We start from the raw sequence: 27,750 nt of genomic DNA on the forward strand, positions 1-27,750 counted from the left end.
CAAGTCTTAATAAGCTAAAAAATATTGAGTTCATGCAATATATACTCTTAAACCACAATGGAATGAATCTAGATATCACTAGCAGAAAGAGAAATGGAAATTTTCAAATATGTGGGAATTAAAAAACATACTCTAAACAAGTGTGTTGAAAAGAAAATCAAAGTGGAATTATGAAATATTTTGAGGAGAGTGAAAATAAAAGTAAAGCATGCCAAGACTTATGGGATATAGTGTAGGTAGTGCTCAGAGGGAAATTTATAGCTCTAAATACTTATATTAAAAAAGAAGAAAAACTCTTAATCAGAGAGCTAACCTCAAAGCTGGAAGAATTAGAAAAAGAACAGCAAACTAAATCTAAATCAGGCAGAAGGAAGGAAATAACAAGAATTGGAGCAGAGATAAGCAAAATAGAAAACAAAACAACCAAACAAAACAATAGAGTCAACAAAGCCAAAGTTTGTTCTTTGGAAAGATCAATAAAATTGACAAACCCTTAGCAAGAATAAGAAGAAAAAATAAAAGAGAGTATACGTGTAAGAAAAATTAGAAGGGAAAAGGGGGACAGATACTATGAACAACTGTACTTCAATAAATTCTGTAACTTAGACAAAACACACAAATTTTTAGAAACACACAAGCTTCCTACATTGACTCAAGAATAGAAGATCTCAACAAGCCAACTACTGGTAAAATATTGAATACATAACCATAAAACCTCCTGTTTTAGGTTACTAGGTGCCAGAATGCAATATACCAGAAACAGAATGGCTTTTAAAAGGGGTTATTTATTAAGTTGCAAATCCACAGTTCTAAGGCCATGAGAATGTCCCACCTAAAGCAAGGCTATAGAAATGTCCAATCTTAGGCATGTAGGGAAAGATACCTTGGTTCAAGAAGGCTGATGACATTCAGGGTTTCTCTCTCAACTGGAAAGGCACATAGCAAATGGCAGCTCTGCTCGCTTTCTCTTTTGGTTCATGAAGCTCCCCCAGGGACATTTTCCTTCTTCATCTCCAAAGGTCTCTGGCTGCATGGGCTCTGTATCTCTTTTCAAAATGGTTCCCTCTTAAAGGGCTCCAGTAAGCAACCCCACCTTGAATGGGTAGAGACACACCTACTTGGAAATCATCTAATCAAAAGTTACCACTCACAGCTGAGTTAGCCTCATCTCAATAGATAATTTTAAAACTCCCACCCAGAAATACTGACTGAGGATTTCTGGGGTTCACAAATTCAAACCAGCAAACCTCCCAACAACCAAAAGCCCAAAGCAGATGGCTTCATAGGGCAATACTGAAAATGTTCCAAGACTTAACTCCAGTTCTCCTCAAATTCTTCCAAACAATTGAAGAGGAGGGAACACTTAATAATTCATTTCAAAGACCAACATAACTTACATACCAAAGGCAGATGACAATACCACAGTAAAAGAAAACTACAGATGATTGGCATAAGATCTAATCTTATGAATATAGATTTAAAAATCCTCACGAAAATACTAGTAAGCCAAATACAACAGCTTATTAAAAGAATTAAATACCATGATGAAGTATGATCTATCCTAAGTATACAAGGTTGTTTCAACATAAGAAAATCAATTTGTATAGTACACCACATTAACAAAATTAATGAAAATAAAATAAAACATGTTCATCTCAATTGATACAGAAAAGGCATTTGACAAAATCCTGCACCCCTTATTTATAAAAAAAAAAAAATCAAAACACTTGGAATATAAGAAAACTTCCTTAACATGATAAAGGACATATATGAAAACCCCGCAGCAATCATCCTATTTAATGGTGAATTACTGAAAGCTTTCTCTTTGAGATCAGGAGAAAGAGAAGGATGTCCACTGCCAACACTGTTATTCAACATTACTCTGGAAGTTCTTGCCAGAGCAATTATGCAAGAAAAAGAAATAAGAAACATCCAAATTGGAAAGAAAAAAAGTAATACTTTCCCTATTTGTAGATGGCATGATTCTATATACAACAAATCCTGAAAAATTCATGAGAAAGCTCCTAGAACTAACAAATGAATTCAGCAAAACAGTGACATATAAAATCAACACCCCAAAATCAGTGGTGTTTTTATACAAAAATAATGAATAATAAGAAGTAGAAATTGAGAAAAAAATTATATTCACAATAGCAAGTCAAAGTTTCAAATACATAAGAATAAATCCAAACAAGCATGTAAAGGACTTATATAAGAAAACTATAAAACATTGCTAAGAGAAATCAAAGAACTCCTGAGTAAATAGAAAGATATTCCGTATTCATAGACTGGGAGACAAAATATTTTCAAGATGTCAACTCTACACATAGCAATTTACAGGTTCAATGCAATCCCAATCAAAATTCCAATACACTTCTTTGAAGAAATGGAAAATCCATTCATCAAATGTATATGGAATGGTAAAAGTCCCTTAATAGCTAAAGTCATCTTGAAAGAGAAGAAAGAAGTTGGAGGACCTTACTTATGGATCTTAAAACTTATTACAAAGCCTCAATAATTGAAACTGACATAAGGACAGATGTACACACTAATGGAATTGAATTGAAAGGTCAGAAATCAACCTTCACATCTAGGGCCCACTGATTTTGACAAAATGGCAAAGACTAATCAAGAAGGAATGAATAGTCTCTTGAATAAATGATGCTTAAAAAACTGGATCTCCATTTAAAACAACAACAAAACAAAACAAAGAAGAAGCCCTACCTCACACCATAAACAAAAAACAGCTCCAAATGGATCAAAGAGCTAAATATAAGAGCTAAAAGTTTCAAGCTCCTAGGAAAAAATGCAGGGGAGCATCTGTAGGACCTTGTATTAGGAAATGGTTTCTTAGACTTCAAACCCAAAGTACGAGCAACAATAACAACAACAAACAGAGGAAAATGAGACCTCTTCAAAATGAAAAACATTTGTGCCTCAATGAACTTCACCATGAAAATAAAATGGCAAACTATATGGTGGGAGGAAATATTTGGAAACTGCATATCTAATAAAGGTTTACTATCTAGAATATGTAAAGAAATCCTTCAACTTCACACACAGACACAAAAACTACAAACAACCCTATTAAAAAATGGGCAAAATACTTGAGCAGATATCTCTAGAGAAGATACACTAATGTATAGCAATCACATGAAAACATATTTGACATCAGGAGCCACCAAGGAAATGCAAAACCATGAGATACCATTTTGTAGCCATTAAAATGACTACTATAAAAAAAAAAAAAAAGAAGGAAAGAAAGAAGATATTAAGTGTTGGTAAGGATACAGAGGAATAGGAACACTCATTCATTGCTGGTGGCAAAAATGATACAGCTATTGTGGAGACAGTTTGGCAGTTCCTCCAAAAGCTAAATATAGAATTACCATATGACCTTACAATCCCAGTACTCAGTACATACCCAAAAGAGGTGAAAGAAGGGACTCAAGCAGATATTTGCACACTGTTGTTCATAACAGCATTATTCACAATAGCCCAAAGATGGAAGCAACCCAAGTGTCCATTAACTGGTGAATGGATAAATTAAATATGGTACATCCCTTCAGTGGAATAATATTCAGCTGTAAAAAAAATAAAAATGGAGTCTTGATACATGCAACAACATGAATGAACCTTGAAAACATCATGTTGAGTGAAATAAGTCAGACACAAATGAACAAATATTGCATGATCTCATTGTTTCAATATACTTAGATTAAGCAAATTAATAGAGTCAGATCTAGAATATGAGTTACCAGGGGATGAGGTGGTGTAGAAAATGGAAAATTAATGCTTAAAATGTACATGTGGTTCCTATTTGGAATGATGGGAATATTTTGGCAATGGATGCTGGTGATAGTAGCACAACATTGTGATTGTGATTAACAGCACAGAAATATATCTATCTGTGATTCAAAGGTAGAATATTTCATTGTATATCTGTATATGTGTAAGTATAGGTACATATATATATATATATATATGGATTATATGTAGATATGCAAATGTTTAAAAAATCAATGGAAATCACTACATAAACAGTGAACCCTAAATTAAACCATGAACTATAGTTAATAATACTACTATAAAAATGTGCTTTCACTAATTGTAGCAAATGTTCTGTACCAATGTAAAGCATTAATAATCTTCTGGCATATGACAATCCTGTATTTTATGCATGATTTTTCTGTAAGTCTACAACTTCTCTAATAAAATAAAAAAAGAAGGACCCCTTCACAATTGGCAAAAAAAAAAAAGAACTCAAAGTAGTGCATCCACCAGCATACTTTATAGAGTATGCTGCATTTTTTTTTCCATAATTTGAAGTAATGCTATGGGATAATAGGATAGCCATTCTCTTGATATCTGTCTATCAATTTTTGATAACAGCAACATTTGTGAGTATAGAGATTAAACGATACTTTTTTTCATGGCTAAATAACAATGAAAATTTTAGTTCTTTATAGTTTAGTAAACCATATAGTTATCAGCCATCTGTATATTGGTACATTCCACATTTGCACACAAAATATTTTTATCTGTATATAGCAATTACAAGGTCACCTCTGAGCCTACAATAAATGGACCAATTTTGCTATTTAAATTTGGCATCTGCTCTCAGAAATGTTGATTATTCAAAATGCGTGTTTTCCCAAATCTATTAAGCTTAAAAACTAAATTTTAATGGCTCCTTATGTTTAAGCCCATTTAATATGGCAAATGTTTAAGTGCCACTTATAAACACCATTACATTTCATCACTAATTACTAATAACAGGAATGAAATTAGCACCTGTCTTAGATTCTTTAGTTTGGGATTGCACTTAATAAACAATTGAGAATACCCTCTGTTGCTAAATATTTATAGGAATCATTTACATTCTGTCTTTTAATGAACTGCTATGATTGATATTCTCATATATTCATTTGAATTAGGCACAGCATTTGAAACCACTTTATGGTTTCACTTTATGTACTTCCTGATTTGAATTTGAAGCAACAGGATGTTATATCTTACATTTTTAAATCAGTTTTCAGTGTGAGACATCAGTTCATTTCCTATATAAATGGTTCTATCTCTGTCTTGGAATCTACTGAAATGAAACAGCCTGTGGAGTGAAAGGGAATTTTCACAAAGAAAATCATTAAATCAGACAGTACAAAAGAAGGTGCTATTGGTCTTTGTGGTTTCTTTAAGTGCCTAAGTCCTTAAAGTCAGGTGAGTCCCTTGCCTCCATCTCACCTCTGTGGGCCTGTGACCCATGTTGCTGCTTTAGTTGTAATAGGCATCCTACTGAATGTATATTAGATATTTGCTGTAAGAGAACTTAATAATCTCTCAGAACACTTAAAAAATGTTGTCTATAATATTCCTTGAGTTTTAAAATGAAAGCAAGGCAGTTAAATTGTCAAAGGGTTCAGTGCTCCCAGCTGCACCACTAAATAACATCACTGATGAATAATAACAGAAACTGGATTCGGGGAAGTTTCACATTCTAAGAAAATGGTGTTCATTTGGGGGCACATCGGAAAGGTATGAGGGAAACTATGTAGAAATTAATATTGACATAAAAATGTCAAAAAGTCTTCTCATTTGACTCCAAGGTAAATGTTCATGGGATAAATATTCCTCCATCTTTGGTGACCTTTTATAGTTTGGTGACATCTTTTATAGTTAAATGCATATGACATTGTCATTTACTATAGAATTTAAGGCCAACTGTACTCTAGATACAGTGCCTCTAATCAGTTAAATGATTGTCCTTGAATAAGTATATATTTTTTTCAATATTTAAAAGTACATTCGAGTCATTTTCTTTATAAAATTTATAAGCATTATAAAAAAAAGAAATAAAATGCAAGGTAACCAGAAGATGGCAGCATGACAGCTATTTAGAAATTTGATAGCTTGTAACTCCCATTAAGGGATATACAGTTTCTAGATTTTTGTAAATAGTATCCTATTCCTAAACACAAAATTTTCACAATTTAGGATACATAATTAAAAGAAGAAGCTGTTAGGGAGATCTAATTGATATCTTGACTAGAGCAGAATTACAAAGGAACAAAATGGGTTCTTCACTACAAATAATGTAGAAGTAAGATGAAAGAGAGATGGTAAATGGAGAATATCAAGACTCTTAAAAGTTTCCTTTCAGAACATTTTAAATAAGCTTGATAGAACCCATTATGGAAAATAAGAGACTCTTAAAATTCCAAACATGATGAGCCCTGTTATTGAAATAACCAATTAATTCCATCTAGGCCATTAGGAAAGAATTAAAGATCATTATTATAATTGCACAACTTCAAAACAAGCTCCTTGAATTGATCATCTTTAAAGTCCATTTCATCTAAAAAAAAAAATACCTACAAAACAAAAAGCTGTGGTTCCATGATCTTACAAATCTTTCATAGGCCAAAAATGTGCATAGTTTATAAAGTGCTCCAATACACCCTTTTCGTTTTTTAGAGGCATAATCCCATTACAAATAGCACAATTAACTGAAGATTTCTGTACAACTAGAAAACAACAACAATAACAGCAACAAAATATATTTTAAACCCCAGCTGAGTATCTGCCTATTTACAGCAATACTTAACATAATAAAATAATGACTCATGAAAACATCTTCTATATTCCCTGAAAAAAAATTGTAAGATCTTAATATAGTAGAAATAGCAAGAAAAAAAAGTGATGTATTCTACCATGAACTATTAAAATAAAGCCCAGCAAATCATCTATATATTTTTTTAGAACTTTTTGATATGTACTAATCCTCAGTCTTCTTCCAAAATACAATAAGACCTGTTCAACCTGACCCCTAGTTATCATGCTTGTCATCAGGCTAGTTTAAATTTGTACATGCAGTAAGTAATGTTATTAGTACAGATCCATTCATCCAAGCATTTATGTATTTATTCATTCGAAATTTATTTGTTACCTGTTGCAATACTTGGTACCATTTTAGGCGAAGACTGAAATACAGTATAAGTTGTGAACATGTGTGGTTAATAATTACAGCAAGAAATAGCAGGAAATAGAAGAATTGGTCTGAAAGGAAATTTTGTGTGAATATTGACACTTATCATTAACAGTAGAAATGAATGTTAACATGCATTAGTTCAGTCCTTGTCATTTTTTTGTTTGTTTAATATTATGGATATAATAGTTAATCAAGTGCTATCTTTACATATGAAACTAATATTGAATCCACAGGATGAAGGTATATATAAACAAGATTCTTTAAGTAATAAATTGCAGAAAAGCCAACAAGCCATTGAAGAAGTCAGGCAGAAGGGAGATAGTTTATCCTTCTTTCCTCCTGCAGTGGGCAGCAAAGCTTCAGTTAGGTTTTAAGATTTCAGAGAGAAAAAGAAACAATGAACTACAGAGCAAAACAACTGCTGAAACTGTGAATGGGTGTTGGTCTCAGAGCTCCTGGGTTTCCAGTGGTAGGAAAAAAATTAGTTGCACTGCTGGTAAAAAGTATTTTGTAAAATGTTTTATCATATTTTTTCTCATTTCTTAAATGTATCCAATATAGTAGGCCATAAAAGCAATCACTTTTATGGCTGAGCAAGCTGAGGCCAGGCAAGCTAAATTTATGGGCAGAGAGCTAGTGATTAGTATGGTCAGGATTTCAAGACAGATATTCCTACCTCTATATCAAAAGTAGAGGAAACCTGGGGGTTGATCAGAATGAGGCAGTGGTCTGTTAAGACCGTCTCTGTACTTAGGAGCTGACAAATTATTTGTATTATTTTACTTGTTCCATAAATAAGATAAGATATCCACCTGACTGCTTAGCTTCATTTCTGAAGGCAAGAAAGGAATTGAAGCTCGTCCAGGGAATTTATATTGTAAGAGGTATTTCAGTAGCCTGGATGGTTTGTTATGTTAAATTTGATTCCTGCTTCTTTTAGTAAATTCCAACTTGTGTTAAAAAGTTTTAAACTTGTACAAGAGATGGTGCTTGTTTTCCCCACTATGGAGTGTCATTGTCTTGTGAATAGAGTAAAACAGAACAGGATGAAATTTTTGGAGCAAACAAATAGTTATTTGGGTCAATCTGTACCTTCTGAACTTCACCTTCTATGACCTCCAGTTCCCTCCCCATCCTTGGATAGATGTGGCCTGAAAACCCCATTGGGGGCTACAGACCATGGAAATTTGTCCACAGGCTGAGTCATTCTGATTGAGGGGGTTTTCTTTTAGTGTGTGTGTCAGAGCTAGTCTCCTCAAGGATGAAGCCCTTGTTCCTGGCATGTTCTAATACACATAGCAATAAAAAAATATATACAAATAACTATACAAAGTAGCCCACCTTAAATCATAAATATATAAGGCAAGAAATGCTACAGGAATCCATCCATCCTCCCATCCAGCAAATATTTATTAAACTCCTATCATGTGTTTGGTACTGTTCAAGGTGATGGAAATAGAGCAATAAACTCGGCTAAGGAGTGTGAATCAATTTCTTAAAGTATTGGAGAGTCACAGAAGACTTTGGAGAAGCAATGACAAAAGCACAAGTTCTTTAGAAAATTATTCTTGAAATCTCATTTTGAGCCCAGATGAAGAAAATGAAAGAATCAAATGGTTGTTTGGAACCTTAAACTCATTATTGTACATCACTTCAGGTGCAAAAAATATATGTATAAACTTGGCCAAACTGTTTTATTACCTTGAGTAAAATGAGATAAACTACGTGAAGCTCATCTGATAGCTATTCGGCCTTTTTCTCTTCACCCCTTCCCTTTTAACCAATTTTTTTTTTTATCCAATGTATCAGATCAATATCTTGTATTTTATGGGATTAAAATAAAATCTGCCACCAATTTAATAAAAGTGTTTTTTATACCATAGTTTTTCATTTTTATGACATGCTGTCATGTTAGAAAATATGGGATGCTGCAATTCTTGGTATATTCAAATATTTATATAAGAATAAGAAAATTACACATAATAGGGAATTGCCTTTTTTGAAAATTATAACATTATGGTGTATTTATACTTCATATTATAAATTCCTAATAATGATAAAAAAGTAACATATATTCTTTATGTTCATGTTTTCCTATTTTTTTCGTTTTCTTTGGATCATTTGTCTTTCCCAGATCTTTGATCTCTTGTAAATATATTTATTTTATACTCTTTTCTCTTATCTACCTTATCAAGTGCCCCAAATTTCTTTTACCTGATATTTTTTTCAGTCTCTCTTCTCTAATCTGTTTTTAATTCTGAAATCAATATTAAACTCATCTTTTTTAAAAATGAAAATAGTGTATTCAGGAAACAGAATGTGAGATATGCTGTGGAAATGATTTCCAGAGAAAATGAAATATATCAAGTAATTGAATTTTGAACAAGTGATTTGACACTTTTTCTACCTAGTTGACCAGAATAACTTCTAGATATTTGTATTTATGTGTAAACCCTTATTTTTCATTATCTTCAATCATTTGCCACAACACTAAAAGTAAGACTACACATCAACAATTCAATTCCATGTCTCATAGTCACATTTGTGCTTTCTTCTGGAACTTGACTAATAAACTTGAGCTTTGTGAGGTGGCACTGCTTCCATGCAACAATTTACTTCTGCCAATGTCATTATTGTTGTGCCATAATGTATTATTTTTGAAATGAACTATTTATATAAGTGATATAAAGGGAAAGTAGAAAAACTAATTTTGTAATTAAAAACATAAAATTAAGAATAAGGTCAGAATCCCTAGATCTCCTGGACAATAGCATGTGCTTTTAGAGTATTCTATCCTATGACTTCTTTCACCCAGAGCTTTTCTAATTGGCTCTGATACCTCCAACATTCAATTGTGTCTCTCACATTTTATTTCCCAGGCTTAAAGTTTACTTTGTAAAACATTTGTAATGGATGATTCTTTTTTCCTTTCTGCATTTGAGATCTCATGTCATTAAATACAAATCTAATTATGGCAAACTTCCAGAGATTTTTTTTTAAAGCAGATTTATTGAGATATATTTACACACCATGCAATCCATCCAAAGTGTGCAATCCATAGCTCATGGAATACTTAGATAATTGTGTATACATCTCCACAATCTATAATGTTCCATAGAACACAAACCCATACCCATTATACCCCCTTAGTATTGACAGCATTTGTGTGGTACCTTTGTCACAACTGATGGAAGGATGTTAAAATATTACTGTTAAATGTAGTCCATAGTTTGCATTAGGTGTATTTTTTCCCATTTACCATCCTAGTATTAACACCTTGTAATAGTGATGCACGTTTGTCCTAGTTTGTGAAAGAACATCCTTATATTTGTACTCCAGTCATTGTCAACAGCAATGTTATACAGTCCCATTCCCATGTTTTATCATCTACCTTTCCATGTAGGGATATACAGAACCCTAAATTTATGCTTTCAACCACAATCGCACACACATAATTCAGTGCTGTTAAATACACTCACAATAATGTGCTACTATCACCTATATCCATCTCTAAACATTTACAATCTAATCAAAAATTCCACACAAAAAAATTGTCTTCCACAGGAGCTGCACCATTTTATGTTTCTACCAGCAGTGAAACACGGTTCCCATTTCTCTGGATCCTCTCCAGCTCTTGTAGTTCTCAGTTTTAAAACAAATAGTTTCCATTCTAGTAGGTGGGAAATGATACCTCATTTTGTGGTTTTGATTTGCATTTCCTTAATAGCTAGTGATGCTAAGCATCTTTACATATGCTTTTTATCCATTTGCATTTCTGCTTTGAAAAAAAAAATGTCTTTTTCAAGTCTTTTCCCCATTTTTTTATTGAGTATTTGTCCTTTTATTGTTGAGAGTAGAATTTCTTTATATATTCTGGATAATAAACCCTGATCAGATATGTGATTTCCAAATATTTTTTCTCATTGAGTAGGCTACCTTTTCACTTTCTTGACAAAGTCATTTGAAGCACAAAAATATTTAATTTTGAGGTAGTCTGTTTATCTATTTCTACTTTCATTGCTTGTGCTTTTGGTGTAAAGTCTAAGAAATCGTTGCCTACCACAAGATATTTAAGATGCTTCTCTACATTTTCTTATAGGAGTTGTACGGTCCTAGCTCCTAAATTTAGGTCTTTGATCCATTTTGAGTTAAATTTTTTATATGATGTAAGATAGGGGTCCTCTTTTCGTTTTCTTTCCTTTTTTTTTTTTTTTTTTTTTTTTTTTTTTATATGGGTATCTTGTTCCCCCAGCATCTCTTATTGAAGAGACTGTCCTGTCCCAGTTGAGTGGACTTGGCAGCCTTGTGAAAAACCAATTGGAAAAAACAAACAAACAAAAAACAATTGGATGTAGATGAGAGGGTCTATTTCTGAACTTTCAATTTGACTCCATTGGTCAGTATGTCTATCTTTATGTGAGTACCATGCTGTTTTGACCACTGTAGCTTTGCAGTATTCTCTGAAGTCAGGAAATGTAAGACCTTTAACTTCATTTTTCTGTCTCAAGAAGTCTTTACATATTCAGGGCAGTTTGCCTTTCCAAATAAATTTGATTGCTGGTTTTTCTATTTCAGCAAGTAAGCTGTTTGGAATTTGATTTGTAATGTCTTGAATCTGTAAATAATTTTGGGTAGAATTATCATCATAATAATATTTAATCTTCCAATCCATGAACATGGAATGCCCTTCCATTTATTTAGATCTTCTTTGATTCTTTTTAGCAATGTTTTGTAGTTTTCTGTGTGCTGATTCTTAATATTCATGGTTAAATTTGTTCCTAGATTGTTGATTCTTTTAGTTGCTACTACAAATGGAACATTTTTTTTTCTTGATTTCCTCCTCGTATTGCTCATTCTAATGTATAGAAGCACCACTGATGTTTGTGTGTTGATCGGATGTCCTGCCACTCTGCTAAACTTCTTTTTGTTTTCCAATTCTTCTTAGTGCTCATACAGTGTCTTTTATGTTTTTTTTTGCACGGACAGGCACTGGGAATCAAACCTGGGTCTCCCACATGACAGGCAAGAATTCGTCCTGCTGAGCTCCCGTGACTGGCCCCCACAGTGTCTTTTTAATATCTTTTATGTCTTTAGCCATATTTTCCTTCATCTCCTTAAATTGATTTAGGAGATTTGTTTGAACAAATTGGTTAGTTATTCCAAATTATGTGTCTCCTCTGGAATTTTAATTTGTTCCTTTAACTGGGCTGTATCTTCTTGTTTCTTAGTATGGCTTGTAATTTTTGGTAGTGTCTAGGCATCTGATTGTTTTGATGAATTTACTCTGTGGTTCAGTTTCTGTCTCTTGGCTAGGATTTTCTATTGGCTTGTGCTGCAGCACTATTTTAACATTTGGTTCAACTTATTATGAACTTAGATACCTCATGCTTAACTGCTCATATTTTTTCAGCTCTTATTCATCTGATTCTTGAACTGTATGTGCAGTACAATTTTTGAGATTGTAGTTTTTATGCGATAGTTTCAATCCCAGGAGAAAACTTCCTTTTCCTTGTTCATTCTCTGGGAATGTCCATCTGTTCTATTTTTTTTTTTTTTTTTTTTTTTTGCCTCCATAATATTTTATCACTTCTTTCATTGTCTCTAGCTGCTTTTTCCTGAAGGAAAAATTCTTGGAGGAGAGTTATTCCATAGAGGACTTTTCCAAGTCAGAATTTGCCTTTCCAGTCAAAACAGGGCCAGTGCCCCATGAAGGGTGCATAGTTCAGCTCCAAAGTGCCCTGGGGAAGAAACTCAGGAGGACTCCAACTTTGTCTTTAACAGCTTCCCAAAACTGTGCTCTCCTTACCTGCCCAGCAGATGGCACTCTTCAGCAAATTTTTCCCTGAAGCCCTAAGGTGACACTGTGCCTTTAAGTCTCAACCAACTTTGCCCCTGTCAGGGGCATGGTTGAAACAGCAGTTGCCAGCCACTTTTGTTTGGGGCAGGTTGAAACCTTCACAAATATCCAGGACCTAATCTGAATTCACTAATCAAAAGCTGTGAGCAGTGCTGCACCATGCCCCACTTTTCTTGGGGAAGAGCTATCCTTCAGCAAACTGTTCCCCATAGTTCTAAGAGGGCACTGTGTCTCTAAATCACCCCCACTTCCACTCCTATCAGAGGTAGGATTGAAACAGAAGCTGCCAGCTCCTTTTTCTCCCGGAGTGGTTAGGCCCTGCAAGCCAGGACCCAGTGTTCCATATTCATTAATCAAAAGCCACAACTGGTATTCAGCTGTGCCTCCCACCCCCATTCTTGAGGGGAGAAGACTTTTATTTCCAGTCAAAGACTGGATCCCTGAGCAGCCTTCTAGAGGGTAATGGATGGGCACAAATATTTCAACAATTAATGTATCCTTGAAAACCATGCAAAGGTATCAACTATCTTCCAATAGTATTTTTTAGCATATCATAATGATTAGAGTAGGGAAGAAAGATGTATATAATATAAACAAATCTAGATTGTATTAGTCTGAAGCTAGAATAATTGTAATAATTCTTTATCTTCTCTGGTGTGTGATGCACACAGCAGCAGTCAATAAAAACTTGTTTGCTTCAATCTGATGAAATAATAGAAAAGATGAGGTTTAGGGGTGGGTAAATATGGCTATAACAATAGAGAAGAGAAACTTAAGCAGTTGTGTCCATTTTTAGAATTGATAATGAGATTTGGGAAGAGTAATATATTCTCATCAATGTATAGAAATGACAAAAGAACTAGAATAGTCAGTAATTATAAAATTCAGCAAAATGATGAGTTTGGAATAATTTGGTACCAACCTTTTTGGAATGTGTTGGCTTTATTTACATCCTTATTATTTTGAAGCTGTCTTATAATAACTTCTAAAAATGTATTTTGAAATAATTTTAGGCTAGCAGAAAAGTTGCAACAATAATACAAATATTTCACATATACCCATCATCCAGCTACTTTTAATGTTAAGAATTTACATAGCTACAATACAATTACCTTCCACAATTGTACAATTAACATGAGTACATAAAGTGAACTAAAGACTTTTTGGAATTTCATCAGTTTTTCTGTTAATGTACTTTTCCTCTTTCAGGATCCAGACAAGGATGCTAGGTTGCATTTAGTTGCTAATCTATGACTTTAATATTGCTTGTGTTTAGTTGCTAATCTATAATATTTCAAAATCCTTCCTTTTGCTTTCTGACCTCAAGACTTTTGATAAAATAATGGCCATATATTTTATAGAATGTCTCTGCATTTGAACTTATTTTATATCTTTGCATGATTAGAATGAGGTTATATATATTTTGGCATCATTACCACTCAAGTAATGTATTCTTCTCCATACATCATACCAAGAGGTACACGATGTTGATATATCTTCTTTCTGGAGAGGTACTTAATTTGTATGGTATGTGCTAGGTCCTTCCATTGTAAATTTACTTTTACCTTTATAAGTAATAAATATATTTGAAAAGATGATTTGAAACTATGCAATAGCTATGTCACCCACTGATTTTAGCATCCATTGTTGAATCATGCCTGAAATAATTATTACTGGGGTGTTTTCCTGTGGTAGTTAGATTCAGTTGTCAACTTGGCCAGGTGAAGATGCCTAGTTAAAATTGCTGTGGACATGAGCTGATGGCATTTGAACCTCATCTGTTCCTGGTTACATCTGCAGTCAGCTAAGAGGTGTGCCTGCTGCAATGAATGATGTTTGATTTAATTGGCTGGTGCTTAAATGAGAGAGCTCAACATAGCACAGCCCAAGCTGCTCAGCATACCTCATCTCAACACTCGCAGCTCAGCCCAGGCCTTTGGAGGTGCAGAAAGAAATCACCCTGGGGGAGGTTGTTGGAACCCAGAGGCCTGGAGAGAAGGCCAGCAGAGACCACCTTGTGCCTTCTCGTGTAAGAAAGAAGCTCAGTTGAAAGTTAGCTGCCTTTCCTCTGAAGAGCTAATGAAATAAATCCCCTTTTATTAAAAGCCAATCTGTCTCTGGTGGGTTGCATTCCAGCAGCTAGCAAACTAGAACATTGCCTAATGACCATTATGTATTTCCTTCATTCTTTCTACACTTAATATTATAGAATAAGCTTTTTTAAAGAAGTAATAAGTTTTTAAGTAGAAGCATTATAGAATAAGCTAAAATTATTAAACTATTATAAAATAACATTTGCTATTCATACTGAACAGAGACAACAGAAACATGCTATCTCATAGTTCTGTTTACAAAGCAGAACATTTCTTGCATTGCTTCTGAAGACCCCAGATTTTTGTAATAGAATCATTCTCCGACACATATTTTTAGCTAAGTTACGGTAGGGAAACAATTTTATTCATCCAAATCTCTGACCACATCAAATCTTGCACACACCATATACAGTTTGTTGATAAAATTCAGGAGGAGATATATGATATATATATATATATATATATATATATATATGTTTTCAAATAACAGTAATATGCATGGGCAATAAATTTTGTCATTGAAATTTTCTTCAGATATTAAGCAAGCACAGCTCCAATAATGAACCAATACTTTGCAATTGCTTTGAATGATTTGGTATGGTCTGTTGCATCATTGATCTACTAATTAAAATTTCTTGAAATAAGATATGCCATGATGGGTTTAATGGGACTGACTTCAAAGCTTCCTAATGAAAACTTTCCATAGCTTTGGAAGGAACTTGTAAGGTAAGAACAAAGCAAGCATTAGGTGATTTATAATTCTAGAATGTGAGATTAGAATTTTTTTAAAAATCATTTTCTCTCAAATATAGCTTGTGGAGACCGTTGGTGAAAGTTGATAAACATAGAATAAACCACAAAATTCCTGTACACTTAAATGAAAATTTTGTCATTAAATTTTTACTCCAGTATATAACCTAATTTTTTTCTGAATATATTCTTAAAATTCCAAATATTTCTCTGATACATGAATGCTTTGAAGTTGGCAACGATAATTTCTAGATACGTTAGCTTCCTGCTCTGCACAGCTATTCCTGGAATCTGTCTCTTAAAACTAAATGCATTACATGTCAAATAAAAATATATAAACAAGAAGTGTGGCCTTGGTCATCTTACAGGAAACTCTTTGAATTTTCATTTAGCTTTCTGTGAATTGTTTGATGACATAGTTATGTAAATTGCATTGTCATATTTTGTGACTTCCCCCACAGTTATTATGCAGCTTTACCTCTAACTCACCAAGTATTTCCCCCCACTATTTAAAATAACTAATGGAGTTGCAGCTAACCCTTGACTTCAGTCTCAGTCAGTTGCCTTTAGTATTACTTGTGTATGCATTGAGCTGATAAGTACTGTGGTTCATTTTACTCTTGAGCAAACTGAGTTTAAAAAAAAAAAAAAGAAAGCAGGCAAAAAAAACAGACTAATAATTATCTTAGTTTGAGTTGAAGGTGGTAAAAATCACTTGATTGCTCCCAGTCCTTGGCAAGGAAAAATGAAATAAAGATTTGGAGGGGCAGTGGGCCCTAAATAGAAGGTAGAGGAGAAAAGAATGGGTATGAGATAGCTTTCTTGTGCTCTTTAATACAGTTTCCTTAATTTCCTGCAAAAATTTCATTCTATTTTATCAGTTTGATAAAATCAAAAATTGTACATCTTAGTTTAATTATGGATTATTTCTCACATCAGTGGCTATTCCTCAACACTCCCATTATTATCATTTCACATTACATTTTAATTTGTTAGTTCATCAAAAATACCCTAGCATATAAAAGATTACTAGTCATGACTCAGTCAGATACCAAAGCTTTTGCTGAAAGGGAAAGTCTAATGAAAAGAAGAGTATGATTCTACTTCTTCTAAGTATAATAATTAGCTCAGATATACATTGCATTGTATAATATATTTATTGAAAAAGAAGTACACCAAATGCATACCTATTCTAATGGGAAAGAAATATCATTTGAGATTTTCAATTCATGCAAAAGTTCTAAAACAAACCAGTGTAGTTAAAAAAAAAAAAAAAACTTTTAAGAATTACCATTGCATGTGGGAAAATTTTTATTTTCTCTCTTTGTTATATTTTAAAAGAATGAAAATTATTCCTAGAAACCTGGGAAAAAGTTAAACAAAATGGCTAAATATAAAAATGTAACTATGAATCCAATTATCATGTATTTGAATTATCTGATCTCATATTTGGGGCTCCCCTATCCAGCTATCTTGACCCCAGCACAGTATAAGTCAATCAACAGGTAGTATTAATTACTCACCAGAAAAATATCATTAAACTAAGCAAGCTCCATGGAGGCACATGTATTAAACACATAACAACACAAAAGCAATAAATTGGCCTTTAATTTTAGAGATTCCCTGAGTAATCCTAAATAGCATTTGATTTCAAATTGAGAATTATTTCTTAAACAATGGAGTTTTATGATAACCCTAAGGAATTGTTGGAATAGTGCAATTAAGAATATAAGACTCCTGAGTCAACTTTTGTGTGCTTGATTTATCTTCCATTTGAATAACTCAAAGCTATTTATGCTTATTGCCTAGCTTCTTCACCAAAGACAGTCTAATTCAATTGAACTGATTACTGGACTGAGATTTCAGAATCAAGGAATTCCGTTTTGGTCTGTCACTAATTCCCTGTATAAGCCTAGGAAAATTACTTAACTTCTCTCAATTATAAATTCTTTCTTACCTAATCTATTAAATGAGAAGTTTAGAAAAGATCTCTTACCATCTCCCTCAACTGGCAAATTTGTGACTTTCCTAAATTTTAAAAAGTCTGTGTTTCTCAATTATCTTTTCAATATGCAAATGTGTTTCTTCATTCAGCAGGGTATCAGCCATACCACAGCTGTGCAAATTGTGACCTAGTGATCTTATCAAATTAAGAATCTTTAGAATTCTTCGTCTTAAAACCTGTCTTAAAATTATAACTTTAATAATGGCTTGAAAGCATACTTATAAAATCAAATAAGCGTTGACTGAGAAACATACCATATTTATTCAAATACATACACCCTCATATATACACACAGACATACTGTGATGTGAGGCTAGTGGGATACTATGGAGATTCCTAGGAAAATAAATCAAGGAAACGTTGGGAATCAAGGAATATGTCAAGAGAAAGTGATATCTAAATTGTGATCTAACAAAGAACAGAAGTTTTAGCTGAGGCTAATGCAGAGGAGGAGTGCAAAGAAATTGTGGCAAAAATAGCCATTTTGGGAAATGTTGGAAGTTGACTAATGTTGAACCTCAACTTCAAAAGCTCTAACCTAGTTCAGAGAAAGGAAACTAACATTCTTGAGCATATAATGTATTTCAGGTGGAGTATTTGGTGCCTTAAACTCGCTGTGTTACATGCTTTTATGAGTTTACACATAGTCACTTTCTCCATAATGCTTCCATTAGACAAACTTTTAATATTGGTTGATTTGATATATTAGAAAAAAAACTTCTTCATCCAATCACACCATTGCTTTTGATTAATGAATCAAAACTAGCCCTTCATCCTGCCCTTGACATGTTCTCTTAGTCCTAGTTGTTTTAGCATCTCCCTTCTATTATTTAGATGGCATTTTAGACAGTGTCTTATGCCCCTTTGGGCTAATTTCATCAGGTAGTATTCCCCCCACAACCCACTTCTAATATTCTTTATAGAAATTTACAATTATGCATTTCACTTATTACAATGTATTTTACAAAAAACATTTAAAGCTTTCATTAATATTAGTATACTATATGCATGTGTTTCTAGAGTGTATGGTTTTCTTGAGAAGTAGAATTGTTCTTTAACCACTAGAACTTTAGCTGTGTGTTTGTTTGGATGTGTGCATATATGTATCTGTGTATGTGTGTGTCAGGTATATCTTGGAGGGAAGTGGTACTGGATGTTTTGGGTAGTTTTTTTTTCTCCTCTGAAATAAGTATACTAAATTTAAAATATTGAAAAATCAACTATTTTGATCATCTCGTTTTATAGAAGGAGAACTGAAGCTCAGAGATTAGAGTGTATCTAATTTTCCAATTTCAATTCCAGTGCTCTTACCATAATACAGAGTATCTGTATTACTGTTCTCTAGAGAAACAAAATTAACAGGAGCTATTTGTAAATATAAAATTTATGAAAGTATCTCATGCAACCGTGGGAATGCAAGAGTCCCAATCCATTAGGTAGGCCGTGAGACCGGCAACTCTGATGAAGGTTCTTGATAAACTGCACAGGAGAGGCTCGCTGACTGAAGAAGCAGTGGAAATTCTCTTTTCCCTCTTGAGAGTCTTGAACTGATGGGCCCAAACCCAACTTATTGGATTATCTCATCTGCGGGAGTTGTACCCTTAGATGAGCATAGATGCAAACACAGCTGCACTCAACTGACTGATGATTTAATACACCAGCCTTCTGGTTTATCAACCAGTCACGAAATATCCTTGAAGTAACAGGTCAGTGCTTGCTTGACCAGACAACTGGGCACCACCACCTGGCCAGGTTGACACCAGAATGTAATCATTACTGTAGCCATGATGGCATATGTGTTTCAAACATGAAACTTGTATCTGACAAGAGATGTATTTGTATAACTACTCTTCTGTGACACCCTGGCTAGCCATATGTGTATGGCTCAAATTTAGAAGTATTTTTAGAGGAGGACTGGAAAATTGATTCCCTGAATTTGTGCCTTTCAAACCATAGAATAGGAGAAAGTTTGTTCTGACTATTTGGAAATTGTGTGCATAAAATTAGCTGGCTATTATCTAGCTAACAAATGAGCTCTGCTGTCTGTTGTGCTATGAAGTGGAAGTGAGTGGTTGTTGGAAAGAGGATATAAGTGGTGCTTTACAAGTCTATATTGATCTTTTTTTTTTGTTTTCAATGAAGAAAGTAATTTTAAAGAAAAGAAAATTCTAGTGAAAGTCACTATTTCTATCCTAACACATTATGGTTGATTAGGTTTTTAAACTAGCATGTTCAGTTTGCTGTTGTGAGGTAGAAGGGAGTAGAAAAGCTTTTGGATTCTGCATATGTAAAAAGAGCAACTAGTAATAGGTCATACTTGGAAATACATAGTTTATTCATCAATAAATATTTTTTGTAATGCCTATTATATGTCAGGCATTATGCTAGGTGCTATGAAAGAGAAATCAATGACAAAGTTCCTTCTGTTTAAGAATTTGCAGCTTTGCTGGAAGAAGTAGACCAATAGGCCAGTAATTGCAGTACAGGGTTATGATACTGGAATTCTAGACATACTACAGATAAACAGGTAAGCAGCATGTGATTATGCTGCTTTGAAGGACTGAGCTTGGGTAGGCGATAGGCAGGTGGAAAAACAAGGAAAAATACTATTTCAGGAACAAGAAACAGAATGTGAAAAACACAGATAGCATATTCAAGTGGTTGTTTTTTTCTGGAATAGAAGGGTGATGTGGGTAAATGGTAGGAAATGGGACTGTGAGCAAGGCAAGGTGAATTAATGAAATGCTTACACTAAGAAGTTTATATATTGACCTGTAGGTGATGGGAAACTCTTTTAAGACTTTAGTGGGAGAATGACATGAATGGGGTTTTCTTTTATGGATAATCTCCCTATGTTAGAATGGAGAATGAATTGGATGAGCATAAAATTGAAGGCAGGGGCATCAATTAGAAATTATAGCCTCCGGGTGCTAGATGAGCCTCCCTCTCCCAATCTTCTCCCCAAAAGAAAGTTTAATTATTGAATCATAAAAAATCAGAGATGAGTGAATCATTAGATTACAATTGTAATTATTTCATTCTATGATGAAGGAAATAAGGTCAAACAGGTTAAATGACTTGCCCAAAGCCAAAAAGTTTCAACAAACTAGAATTTAGGACCTTGGCCTCCTTACTCTTAGAATATGTGGATTAAAATTCACAAGGAAACCTCCCTTCAGTTTCAGAGCAGTATTTTAACTAAAGCATTAATGCTGATGTGTCTGTGTTAATAACACCATAAAACAAGTGACCTTCATGGACAAAACTCTCTGTGGTTAAAATTAAAAAGACAAAGGAAAATGGGATCTGATTATTAATGTAATTAGTTGATGATCCAGTGGGGTGACAGATATATAAAGGCCAGTTATTGATCGATGATAGTGGACCATGCAACCCTCAAACTAATACTCAACTGCTGTTCTCAGAAATAATGAGGAATCTGTTTTCTCTATCCCGCCTCCTTGTGAGGCACTAATGCAACATTCTGAATAATAGTGTGGAGACCCAGAATAGCATCAGCTGTTTCATGTTAATTCCAATATTATTTTGCTTCCTGTTGCCACAGATTCTGGTTTAATGAAGTTGGGAACTTATGAAGTGCTATCATAAATAGAACAGGGAAAGAACAGCACAATTAACTCTTCTTGAAGACTGCCAGATTCACAAATATATCCATAAACCTTGAAAAAGAAAGAGATATATATTAAGGGTATGGTACACGACAGTGTTTGCATTTTTTTATAATACAAATACATATTTTTAATAATCCTCTTAGGGCACCTTCGTGCCTAAGTCATATTCAAAAGTGTAACCTGGCACCCAGGTTACAAATGACTTTTTCAAACTAAAGATTTCAGTGCCTGATAAATACAACTAATAGCTTGTGTATGAAAAGAACACTTTACAGGTACATGCATTTAATTGGATGGATGATGGTATTTGGATGTTGAACTTCATAATATGCATTATGAACTATTCAGACAATTCTCACCTCCAGTGAGAACACCTCTGCCCAAGAACACAGATTGATATGTGGGAGAACTGGTGCCCTAATCCTGACCCTGAGTCATCATCATATCCACTGTGCCAAAAGAAATTTGGGTTTTCAACAGTGCACAACTATTTAAGTAGTGAAAAGTTCTTAAAAAATGGATCGATTTCCTGAAATGAATATGTGTATCAATATTCTCCCAGCCTCGGGAGTTCTACATTTAGGAAAATTGAATTTTATATAAAGCATCCTTTAGGGAGGTATAATAAAAGTCAATTTTCATGTGTTTCAGTGATAAGAGATAGTCGGATAGCACAAGGTGATTCAAGAATGCCATCCATGGGCTGCTCCTGTTCCTGGTTCTTCTGATTCTGGTCTCCACAACTTTGTGACCACAAGTCATTCAGAGCACTGTGGCCTGGGCAAAGCAGCCTTAATGCATAGATAGAAGTTGCCTGCTTACCTGAAAGGGTCCATGCCATTTCCCAAATTTGTCGAATAGGATATTAGCACCGTGTTCTTCTGTATTAAAACATTGATTGTGCCTGTAAAATAAATTAAAGCTCATGGTAGAGAAATTAGAAAATACAGAAAAAATATGGAAGAAAAATCACCACTCAACAATAACCACCAGGAGCATTTTCCAGTATTTTCTCTGTCCGTGCTATACCAGAAGAGTACCAATCATCTGCTCAGTTTATAGAAGGAATTGGGTGGTGGAATGTGCTGGGCCCCCTGTGGCAGTCACGCCTCAGCAGAATGAGTTGGTATTTAAGTCCTTTTGCCATTCATAGTAATTTCTTCATTATTAAAAATAAGAATTTTTTTTAAACTGTCATTTGGAGATCATGATACAACAAGGCTTAGACTGTTCCATTCCCTTAAACTAAGGTCTAGTCCTTATTACAAGAGATTAGAGGTGAATATGGGATATTCTTTACAGTCTTAACATTTTATGTCATGAAATACTTTGTAATGTCTACATTGTAGAATAAAGGAAGACTACCTCTTGATCTTCAAAATGAGAAAGGAAAAGTTGTAATAGGATGTCGTCACTGTCAGTCATTTGGGATACAAAGAAAGTCAGGCCACTTCAAAAGCCCAAGTTACCTTGTTGTATTTGCAGATTTTAACTTCAGAAAAATCTCCATGCTCCTAAAATGATGGAGGCCTCTGCTGAAAAACTCTTGTGAATCATGTCTTCCTTTTAGAATTCTGAGAGGTTTGCTCTCTGGCATTAAAAAGAAATTTTTTATGTGGGGAGAAAAGAGGAAAGAAGTTGGCAGGATAAAGGTAATCCTTGATTTTGGGGGTTAGTTTAGTTTGACGCAATGGAATCCTATTATATCCTGATCTGTTAACTTAAAATTATAAAATTCACCAAATGTCCCCCTTAAATCATTTTTGGAAACATAGTTTAGAAATAAAAGCACAATAGCTCCTTACCTATGAACACACCACAATTTTTCTAATCTATTACAAGACAGTAATAAAAAGTGTTTCTAAATTTTTTTTTTCTTTCCGTGGTCGTATAAATTGTATTGAGATGGAGATCAGAGTACATAAATTGTTTGGCAGCATCTCTAAATGTGTCCTTTGAGTGATTCCCAGGAGTGATATAACTGAGTGAAAGGAAACAAATATTTTTACGACTTTGACACATGCTGTCAAATTCATACTTCAACCAAAAATGGATGAAGATGACAATTTCATCATTCCTGATCATTACTATTCAAACAGAACAAAACAATACAAATGCCTTGTTTTGTGAAAAAAGTACTATTTATTTTTAGTAGGTAAATACTCTTGAAGAAGTTATAAACCAAGCTATTCTCAGTGATTAAAATTTTGTCATAGACTCTTTCTCCAGGATAAGAAAAGAGGGCCTTGAGAGTTATTTTGGAGAGGCAGGAGAGGGGAGTTAGTGTTTACTGGTGGGGAAGCCCTTGGAACCTACAAACATTAAGTAAGCATTAGTAATGTAAGATGGCAGTGAAAGAGAGAAATAAATAGTAAATAAGGGAACATTGTCTATAAAATTTATCTCCATCACTGTTTATGTAAGGCTGCCCTCTAACTCTGGGCATTAGCAATAAACAAGATGTCTAGGTTATCCTTAAAATAGAAGGTAAAGTAGTTACTTTTAGCGCTAACCTATTTAGTTGCTTATTATTATGGTATTGTTACCATATTTTAAGAGAGAAAAAATATGTTGCACACCGTGGTCACTCTGAATTTGCTTTGAAATCTCTATGTTCACAAGCATATCTGGTTTTACAACAACCTGATACAAAGAAATGAGATGTAGTAACAACTTTATTTTATCTCTTAAATTCAGTTTACACTCTCTATATAGCGTTCTTTATTGGAATACAGTATATTTTCTGAATATGCTCTTGAGATGGGTCATAAATAAGTAGGAAAATGGACATGAGGTGAAAATTTCCTCCAAGGCAGGTTGAAAAAGTAAGTCAACATTTAAATTAGATTATGGGGAGTAACTCTGCTCCTTTTCTTATGATCTTTTGGCTTTGCCAAGGATGTATTATGCAGACTGAGGAAAGGCTTCTATGATAAGCTCTATGATGTATATGTACAAATTTGATGTGTGGGATATGGTATAGTTCCATTAGAATTAAGTGGAATAGGATATGTCTAATTTTGACAATAAATGGCCTACTATTCTTCTATACTTCATAGTGAAAAAAGTTTTGGAAAATAACATTTTTTAAATGAAGCTTTTAAGTAAATTCACAAACTCATGTATGCATTCACAACCATTTATTGGGTAACTTTAAGGAAATAGTGATAAAGAACCAGTTTAAAATACTGACTTTGATATGCATATCTAGAAAACATATAAATATATTGTATAGACAAATTTGACTGTCTACTAACAGTAAAGAAAAGTGGGAGAATATCACAAAGCTTTGACCAATTTTAAAGCATTCATGCCAGGCATAAGTGGCACACATCATTGTGATGGTCATTTAAGTTATTTTGGAGTAAAGTAGTGATTCTACTGTGGTGAAATTATTTTTGCCTTAATTCTTCTGTGCAGTTAAAACAGAGAAAAAATTAGTTTCTGTGGCATTGCATTGCTATGTATTTTTTTTTTTTTACCATTTCCAAGTTTGCTCTAATCATGGAGTCTTTTTATTGAATCACAAAAATAATAAGGGTCCCCTGTCCTTTTCTTCCTCTTTTCCCCATTACACTTGATTTAGCAGTTGACATCCATCTGTAATTAATGAACCATTTTAAGGAATTATTTTTTCCTCCAAATTTTTATTCTTTGCAGAGAACCCTTAAGGTAGTCAACAAACTGAAACATGGCATGCTTTTAAGGCTGTACATCACACTAAATCAATATCAAGAAAACATTCACGTTAAAGGTTAAATGATCTGAGGATTAAGATAGTAAATGAGACATTTTCAAAAGAACAAAATGAAAGTAGTGCAAAATTACACTTTATTTTACATTAAGTAGTAACAATTGTACTTTCTCAAAGTTTAATTTTAGCTCAAGCCACTTTGCATATTATGTCTTTATGTAAATTCTAAATAGAAATGAATCTTAATTTTGTTTAAAGTAGTTCACTTGTTAATTTGCTGTAAAATAAAAAATAATAAATCACCTTATTTTCCTTAAAAATGGTTTTGATTTTTATCTATTGAATTATCATTTATTATTAAACCCAACAATTTTCACAGGAATAATCTGTCACCTAATCAAACTAAACTGTTTCATTCACAATAATACTTGACTTTGAAATTAGTGTTCTTTAAAGGAAGAGAAGTAAAATTAGATAATACACCAAAATGTTTCCTTACATTGTAAAACATTTGACAAAATAAGCTGGAATATAATTATTTTTTGGACTCAGATTGGCGTAGTGTAGAAAAGTTGGAGTAAAATCTTGGTGACTGGTGTCAGACTGATTCCATATATGAATATATAAAGTACTAGATAAGCAATGTTGGGTATGTTACTAAAAGCTAAAATGTGTCCTATCCAGGACCCCTGACCAAGGGTAGCCCTCTATTTCCTTCAAGAGTCACATTACATAAATTATGTTACATGAAGAGCCACCTCCTAACTAAATCAGACAAAGTTCCCAAACCTCTGTATACTATTGTTATTTGGATTGTCCTGTTCATCAAAGGATATTGTGCTGGTTTGTACACTGTTGTGTACCCCAGAAAAGTCTTGTTCTTCTAATCCTGATTCGACTTGATTAGTTTGTTTCCTTGGAGATCTGATACATCCAATTGTGGGTGTGATTTTTTTATTAGATGGAGATGTGTCTCTGTAGATGCAAGGACAGTCTTAATTAGCTTACTGGAGTCTTTAAGAGAGCTCACAGAGAGGGAAAGAGTTCAGAACCGGATGCTTGGAGAAAACAGAAGCTCGGAGAGGAGGCCATTGGACCAGGAGCTGAAAGCAACAAAACCTGGAAGCAAAGGACCAGCAGAAGTTGCCAGGTGCCTTCCCACCAGATGCTAAGCAAGCCAGAACCCAGAGTTTTGCCCCAGAGAGGCTAAGTAAGGACCTCAGATGCCAGCCACGTGCCTTCCCAGCTGAAAGACAAACCCTGGATTACGTTTGGCCTTTCTTCGGAGTCAAGTTCTCTCTCTCTGGGTGCCTTAGTTTGGCATTTTTAAGGCCTTGAACAGTAAACTTGTAATTTAATAAATTCCCATTATAAAAGCAGACCCATTTCTTGTATTTTTTTCATTCTGGCAGCTTTAGCCAACTAAAATAGATATTAAGCAGCATCCCTGACTCCTATTGAGTACATGCCGCCATAACCCCACCCCCAGGTTTGACAAGCAAAAATGTTTCCATATATTACTAAATGTCCCTGGGTGAAAAATCATCTCTGGTTTGGACCACTGAGTTATTTAAAATAGGTTCTGGTAAAAAACACTATAGTTTATACAATACATGTCCATCTTACACATTTTTTATTTAGAACCTTTATTTTTGAGCATTTAGGAACTGTGCTCTTTTATTTTCTTCTTTCCCTTAGTGCTGCTACTACTATTATTATTATTGTTACTACTATTATTATTTTGTTTATTGTTTCTTTGTTATCCTATCAAATCTTTTTCCTCAAAATGGAAGGGGATATTCAGTTCAATTAAACCTATCCTCAAAAATAAATGCTTCCTCTTTCTCTTCCTCCTCTATATTTTCTCATCATAGGAAGGTATGATTCTAATAGGAAAATCAGATCAACTGTGATAGAAATTTACATTCAGGATAGGCATACTAAAAATCTCTAAAATATCTAACAATAATTTAAAGAACTATTGTTACTTTTTTAATGGTATATAGTTTTTAATAGCTGAAACTTATTGACCACTTACTATGCCCCAGAAACTGTTCTAAACAATGTATTTGCATTCATTCATTTAATATTTACAATAACTACATTGTGGGTGACAAACAGGCTCAGAGAAGGTTATATAAATTGCCTGGGCTGGAGAGTTATCCAAGGAGCAAAGATTGGAAGCTAGGGGATGTGAAACTCATTGGTTTTGATCATAAAATAAAGACGGTTAACCTAGAATGAAAATTTACATTGTGTGTGTGAATGTGGGGTATGTTTGTGTATAGCAATGAAATCTTGTAGCTAAACATTATCTTATATGGAACCCCTGAGGGTATGTGTGTGTGTGCATGTGCTCAAACATGCGTGCAACTCTGCATACACCTGTGCTGTCTTTGAATAATGACTGAGAGAGACTCTCAACTATTCAGCAGCTTGATTTCCTCCCATTGCCTTGGAACTCCTGAGGCATTTCCACACCACAATGAAAACTCTTTAAAGCAGAGTTTGTATCCAATTACTTGATTATCCAATAAAGTACCTTCTAGAGATAAAATTTATTGAGTTTGTGAACATTAAATATAAAAGACAGCATTTGTTTTTATTTCCACTTTATGGATGTTATTTTTCATTCTTTGTAAAAGTTTTATTCAAAATGTGGGTACAAAACACAAGAAAAGTTGATTTCTTCTTAATTGCATCCATAGCTGGAAATTTCAGGCAGATAGGA

General features: G+C 33.8%; 1 long non-coding RNA gene across 1 annotated transcript in view; it reads left to right on the top strand.

Annotated features, from left to right (window-relative positions):
* The window catches only part of LOC143673548 (uncharacterized), an 838,506-nt gene that overhangs the window by 597,807 nt on the left and 212,949 nt on the right, over window positions 1-27,750 (top strand). The gene's annotated exons all lie outside the window — the stretch shown is intronic.

This window comes from Tamandua tetradactyla, chromosome 2 (assembly GCF_023851605.1).
Source record: "Tamandua tetradactyla isolate mTamTet1 chromosome 2, mTamTet1.pri, whole genome shotgun sequence".
In the NCBI taxonomy this organism is placed as follows: Eukaryota; Metazoa; Chordata; class Mammalia; order Pilosa; family Myrmecophagidae; genus Tamandua; species Tamandua tetradactyla.